At 24.9% G+C, this 8,145-nt stretch overlaps 1 non-coding gene across 1 annotated transcript; it reads left to right on the top strand.

Annotated features, from left to right (window-relative positions):
- Positions 1-441: 441 nt before the first annotated feature.
- Positions 442-549, top strand: LOC127099160 (small nucleolar RNA R71). The gene has a single exon (XR_007793701.1). It is a non-coding gene; the product is annotated as a small nucleolar RNA R71 (small nucleolar RNA).
- Positions 550-8,145: the final 7,596 nt, after the last annotated feature.

Genomic DNA, 8,145 nt, shown 5'->3' with positions numbered 1-8,145 from the left:
TCCATCAACTTGTCCATTATTTCTCTCTTGGGTTGTATTCCCAATCAAACATGTTTCCACATTTGAGTTTGGAAGGCGATTTATTTTGAATTGTGGCACCACATTCTCCAATTAGAATCACTGTTTTGTTTCATTTCACCTGATTTTCTTTTATTTGACAATTTTTATTTTAAAATTTAGCATATGATGATATTTGAAATAGACTTCCATGAAAGGGATATTGATGTGCAGTTTTTTAACAACTCCACAAACTATTTAAATTGCTATTTTATCTTAGGTTTTAGAAATCTTTGTAGTAATGGAATTTGTGGTTTGTATGGTGGAAGAAAGACGCAAGGTTTTTCTTTTTCCTCCTCTACAATCTCATTAGTTGGCTTAATTTTTTCAATTTCCTCATTAGCATTATCATTTTTTTCATTAGGGTCATCGAGCCATTTCTCAAGCTTATGATGATGGTATAAACCTTAAAATTTCCTTAAATCCCTCTCATGTTTCATAAAGAGATTTACATTCCTCCTGAGTAAAACTTGTAATCTTATTTTTTAAATGGGCTGTTTTACTATGAGAAAAATATTTAGCCAAAAAAGTGATTTTTAGTTAATCTAGTGTAGTAATGGAATTAGAGGGTTGAAAGTGTAGCCAAAGGAATCATTGGTTGCTCCATTCAGTTTCAAGGTGTCATTTATTCAAGAAAAATTAACATATTTAAATTCGAGTCACATATTGGTGAACCAAAAAACTGGTTATGCTATACCATGGACAACATAGAGGATTTATCTCGAAGTTATTAACACCCATAGTAAGACATGTGATACTAGAATATGGTTTCGTATTGTTTGTGGGAGGCATAATCCTTTAAAGTGTGACTCTGGACCATCGCTCGTTCTTTGTGTCTTATATGAAAATATCTTTATATCTCAGCGTTTGTTCAACATGGTCACCAAGACTTCAGACTCTTCACATACAATACATAATGAGTATATTTGGTAAAAAAAATCATAATTTTTAGTCTAAACGATGGAAAAGAACAATCAATATCAGAAAAGTCTCATACAACGATGCGAAAAACTTGATATGTCGTGAATGCACATCCTATATCATGTAGTAAAATTCTTGTTCCTCTAGGATTAGTATGATTACCGATTTTTTTTTTCTATTCGATTAGCTAAAAAGGAGTAAATTTCTTGTGGTTTGGTTGCTTTGAATGTTTATAATCTATTTATATATATTAAATCCAATGTTTCAAACAATTTTGCGACACTTAACATTGACTTCCTTAAAAATAGTCCATATCATCCTGTTAAGTTATGTGTGAGGCATGAAAAACACAAGAAATTGGGGGTTTGAATTGGGTTTTACAAAACAAAAATATTTTACCAACTCAAGAATATCACTTAATAGTTAATAACAAAGAGATAAAAACATAAGTATTTTTATCATAGTTCACTTGAAACTCAAAGCTACTCCAGTCCATCCGCCAAGGTGATTTTGCTTTAAACACAAGGACTTAATTCACTATAATCAACATATTATAATAATCACGAAGAATAACCTTCTTTGTCTTCTCAAGGATCCGACTATACCCTAGTCTCCTAAAGGACTCATAAAGAATAACCTTCTTTGTCTTCTCAAGGATCCGACTATACCCTAATCTCCTTAAGGAATCAAACAAACAGTTTGAATAATATTTTTTTTGTGTTACAAGTTGCTTCTATACAAGCAGATTTTACACAAATGATAAACAAATACTTAAAGAAAAATTATGTATAAAGAATGATAACTTTTTAAGTTTAGCAGCTCTTTTGTATATTTCTTCGTTAGTCTCGTTGTTTTTCTTCAAGTCTTCAAGTCCTACTTATATAGCATAAAAAAAAGACCGTTTGAGGGCAAAATGGAGAAAGCTCATAAAGTGATTGTCCACTGTTGGATGGTGAAATGAGTGATATTGCGTACTGTCTTTTGCCCACAAATTCAGTATATAATTATATGTTATTAAATTCTATTCTATTTGATTATTCATTTACTTATTACTAATTTATTTATTATATAAAAATATATCAAATAAAATTTTAAATATATGTTGTGTCATTAGCATTTATTTCAACTTTTGATTTATTATTGATTTTTTATTTCAATGAATTTTTTTTTAAATATTTATGATCATGAAGAAATTAGACTATATTTTTATTTACTGTAAACAGTTTTATTGTTTTTGATTTTAATTACCACCATAATTACTTAATTACCCTAATTACAATCCATAATACAACTACTTTCATGTTCCTATAAGTAATTTCGTACTAAACTCTATTTATACTACTAAAAAATATTACCGTTATTTTATTGTTGTTGCAATCTTATCATTCTAAAATGAAATCAATATTCTGAAATCAAATTAATTATTATTGTAGTTTTTTTGCCAAATATTATCGTTACTTGATTTTCTTTAAATGACAAAATGAATATTTAATTATACTATCAGACTTTATAAATACATAGCTGATTTGTATTTTTCATTATAAGTTCAATAATAAAATTTAATTTTTTTTATGGAGAACCACTACTATGTTTAAAGTTGTTCACTATTAAATTCAATAATAAAAATAATTATTATGAAAAAAAAATTTACTCAAAATTGAAAAGTACATATGAATAAAATATACGGTATTTTACTTCACATGAACATTAAAATTAATAATTCATATAATATTGTATCCCAAATATTAATAGCACTTAAAATGTTACAAAAATTAATTTTATTCTCTACAAAAATAAATAAATTTTTCATGTCACTAATAATAGAAGAGAGTCAACTATTTTTAAAACAAAACTTAATAAATCATTATAAAAGTTTATTGAAAACATTAAGGTCATACAAATTAATGCCATAATTAAGAAAAACCAAATGTTGATAAAATACTTATAATAAATTATATTATTTTTCAAAACAATATAATTAAAATATTATTTATACGCATGAAAAAGTCATAAACGATTGTGTAAATATTATTGAAAAAATAATGTCATAAAAATTAATTCCATCATTAAAAAATATCATAAAAATTAAATAATTAGTATAATAAATAATTAAATTTTATACTATTAACTTTATTATTGAAAAAATAAAAATTTGTATGAATAATAAATATATTATTTTATTTCTAAACAAAAAAAATTAAGACATATAATATTTTATCCCAAATATTAATACCACGTAATTAAATGTTACACAAATAAAATATTTTCTTTTTAATGATATTTTAATAAAGACATGTATTATTTTTATTATAAGCATTTATATCATTTAAAAAATAAAGTCATGAAATAATGATAATAAATATAATAGACTATTTTTTAAATCATACAAAGAAACTGATGAATGGGTGGACTTGAGTTACACTACACATTTTGATGAAAATTTTATAATGATTTAAGGTTCATTATAACTCACAACTCATATCGTTTAAATCTTTGTTGTTTACATACATATTAAATAATTCATTAATTCAATTTTATCATAATTAAAAATTAATTGATTCTAATTGCATTATAATTTAGAAATAATATTCATGTATTATTATGACAATCATATTTTACATACTTAATAATTAATTTTATGAAAATTAATAATTAATTGGATTCCATTTGCATTATAATTTATAACTAATAATCAACATACATGATTTAGTTATATATTATTATTATTATAAATATGTTTTTTAATATAACATAGGAAACAATCAATATAAAAGAGAACAGTTTGTACATCATTTTATTCATCGTTATAATTAATTATATTTTTTATTTTTTATAATCAAAATAATATTCTTCATATTTTATTTTAATTATAAATAATAAATGACTAACTAAATTATATTCAATCAAATGTACATATTTTTTGTTATTAGAAGAATTATTTTTACACCTTTAAAAACCAAAGGCGTGAGAAATATATATAATTTATTATATATAAATCATTATCTCAAATATCAATATGATTAAATATATATATATATATATATATATATATATATATATATATATATATATATATATATATATATATATATATATATATATATATATATATATATATATAAACAAATATTATTATAAAAAATATTCATGATCAACTTTATTAAAATCAATCCATCACCATTTAACATACAATATAGTTATATAAACATTGCTGCCAATTAATTAAAATATTAAAATAAAATTAATTTGAATCATAAAAAAATACTTTAGTCTCTATAAAAAATAATGTTTATTTGTAATACTAATAGAAAAAACGAATCTTAATAAAATATTTACAATAAACTATATTTAAGTTGTTCACAATTAAATTCAATAGTAAAAATAATAAATATTTAAATTTTGTAATATTACTGAAATTTGAAAATTAATAGCACATAGTAAAATGTTACAAAAATATTTTTTTTTTTATAAATACCTTAATAAAAACGTATATTATTATAAATATTTATACCTTATTTTTAAAAATATAAGACATGAAATAATGACAATAAAAATATTCATTTATTATTATCATAATTGCATTGGTTTAGCCGTTTAAAAATTATAAACATAAAAAAACACATTCGTTACGGTTATAAGAACACATTGTCTTATATAAACAACAATCTGGTAAGTTTTTTAATACCTCACCATAACAACGATCAGATTCACTGTATATCCATATCACCAGACAATCAATAGTGGAAAATTTAATTAATTGTAAATATTGTATTTGTTGTTAACAAAACATACTTTTATATTCTAAATATTTAACATTATTATTTTTATAGATATTTTATTCACTCAAAGGATTATCATTTTTATAAATAAATTTAAATTTGTATTCCACAGATGAATACTCGATCAACTCAACTTCAGCTACCCAAATTTACATCAAACTAGAAGATCTAGAATTCCAACCCCTAAAAAAATAATGTACCCATCTAATATACTTTATCTATTAAATGCTAACATTTTTTTATTATCATTTTAGATAAGTAAAATTTAAAGTTAGTCTTTCAGTATCTCTTTTTATTTTGTATAAATTATGCAGTCTATCAAATGATCTTTTAAAATAAAGGAGATTCCAATCACTGAATTTTCAAATATGTCACCTCAAAAGAGAATGACTCAAAATAGAACTACACTACAAAAATGACATGGGAGTCAGATACACAAGTACAGTATAAATTTTATTTAAAAACTCTTTTGTAAATACAATTCTAAAGTCATTTTCCTTCACAATTTCAACAACTATAAATGAAATTGATGATACGTTTGGATGATATTATATTAGATGTGAAAAATCTATGAAGAAGCTTAAACAAGAAGGCCATGAATTGGAATGTCTTTTGTGTTAAACACCTTCTAAGTATCCAAAGCCAAGGTTAGATATTTGCAATCATAAACCATCTTATGAAAAATATTATTAGTAATATAATATAAAAAAACATGTAATCGAAATAATGCTGAAAGTGTTAGATGCAACTGCTAAAGCGACTTTGATATTGTTTGATCAAGAGGCACAAAAGCTACTCAATACAACTGCTCAGGTGCTCTTGCAACAACAACTTAACACGTTTACACCATCAATATTATAGAACCTTTGTCATCGTACCCTTATTTTTGAAACCTTTCTTTTAAGTTTTTTGCAAACAACATTTCCATTATTCATAAATATATTAGTTTTCAATTAAAATTAAACTATTTTCTTTTGTTATGCTAATCTTATCATCTATGTTATAGAGTTTTTATAATAAATAATATCTATCGTATATAAAATATTATTTTATTTCAACAACTTCTATTTACTACTCGCACGATCTTCTTTACCACCCGCGCATAGCGCGAGTCCTATTCTAGTTTTAATAAAAAATAGTCTTGGGATTATGATTATTTGTCTAGGATATAATACATAAAACCTTGTTCCTACTATGTTATGAGAATTCCATCTTTTACGGATTAAATAGAAAAGTTATTTTATATCTTCTTTCAAAGTATATAATCGCATCTTAAACTCAAAATCCTTAATCCATTTGGCCTCACTACCTTCGCCAAGGAAGTCACTGACCTTTGAGCGAGTGATTCATTAAAATGTCTAACCCTTAACCCATTTGGAATCTCTACTACAAAAAGTGACATCAAAAGTGCACTATTTTCCCCTCGGGCTAATGGCTGAGGTGAAAAACTGAATAGCGTGTCATTTTTTCCCATGTTTGAGTTTGCTAACCGTGGGGAAAAATGGATTTGTCTCGGGTTTGAATCCCAGCAAAATCATTTTTGACTTTTCCCCACGGTTGAGAGTTTCAATCATGATGAAATATAGCGCATTGAGTTTCCCCACTGTTGAAATTCCCAACCGTGGGGAAATGTAGCGCCCTCACTTCTCCCCGTATTTGGAATTCTTAACCGTGGAGAAATATAATTTATTTTTAATTTAAAAATAAAAAAGGAAGACACCACTATTGTGCTTCTACCAAAATCTAAAAATCGGTTAAACATTAAATCAAAAAAACAACAAAACAAAACAAAATCAATAGAATTGTTAAACATTAAATCTCAACAACAACAATAATAAGAACAATAATAAAAAACTAAATAAATAGAATCAATAAACATTAAATCTCAATAACAACAAAAATAAAATCAATATAATCGTTAAAAATTAAATCTCAACAACAACAACAAAACAAAATCAATATAATCGTTAAACATTGAATCTCAACAACAATAATAACAACAACAATAGCAAAAACAAAATCAATAGAATCGGTAAATATTAAATCTCGACAACAATAATAAAAACAAAAACAAAAATAAAATTAATAGAATCGTTAAATATTAAATTATAATAAAAACAACATTAAATATTTTACCTGACATAACAACAACAACAATAAACATATCTAAGTTGAGTTCATGTTTTCCTTGTCTTGTTCGAGATTGAGAAGATATGATGGAGTTTTATAACCCGTTAATGAAATAAATGATGTTTTTGAGTTTCGTTTATCACTGAAAGTAATTGTTTGGTTGTTTTGAATGTTTATAATTTTAATAAAAAATAGTCTTGGGATCATGATTCTTTATCTAGGATATACTACATAAAACCTCGTTCCTACTATGTTATGATAATTTCATCTTTTATACATTAAATGAAAATTTTATATTATATCTTCTTTCAAAATATATAATCGTATCTTAAATGCATAACCCTTAATCCATTTGGCGTCACTACCTTTGCTAAGGAAGCCGCCAACCTGTGAGCGAGTGATTCCTTAAAATGCCCGATCCTTAATCCATTTGGAATCACTACTATAAAAAGTATCTATCATCTCAGTTGGGAAAAAGTTTTTACCATGGTTGGTTGTCTGTGGTGACAAAAAGTGTCATCGAAAGTGCACTGCTTTTCCATTCGGGCTAATGACTGAGGTGAAAAACTGAATCACATGCCATTTTCCCCCATGATGGATTTGCTAACCGTGGGGGAAATGGCTTTGTCTCGAGTTTGAATCCCAGCAAAATCATTTTGATTTTTCCCCACGGTTGGGAGTTTCAATCATGATGAAATATAACGCATTTAGTTTTCCCCACATTTGAAATTTCCAATTGTGAGGAAATGTAGCGCCCTCACTTTTCCCGATATTTATAATTCTTAACCGTGGAGAAATGTAATTTATTTTTAATTTGAAAATAAAAAAGGAAGACACCACTATTGTGCTTCTACCAAAATCAAAAGATCCGTTAAACATTAAATCTCAAAAACAACAATAAAACAAAACAAAATCAATTGAATTATTAAACATTAAATCTCAAAAACAACAACAACAAAACAAACAAAAAAATCAATAGAATTGTTAAACATTAAATCTCAACAACAACAACAAGAACAACAAGAACAAGAACAATAACAACAATAAAAGAAAACTAAATAAATAGAATCAGTAAACATTAAATTTCAATAATAACAAAAACAAAAACAACAACAACAATAACAACAACAAAACAAAATCAATATAATTGTTAAACATTAAATCTCAACAACAACAAAACAAAATGAATATAGAATCAGTTTAAATCTCGACAACAAAAGCAAAAACAAAATTAATAGAATCGCTAAAGATTAAATCA

The sequence above is a fragment of the Lathyrus oleraceus genome, chromosome 6, assembly GCF_024323335.1.
Source record: "Lathyrus oleraceus cultivar Zhongwan6 chromosome 6, CAAS_Psat_ZW6_1.0, whole genome shotgun sequence".
Classification (NCBI taxonomy): Eukaryota; Viridiplantae; Streptophyta; class Magnoliopsida; order Fabales; family Fabaceae; genus Lathyrus; species Lathyrus oleraceus.
This window is presented reverse-complemented; position numbering and strand designations above follow the sequence as displayed.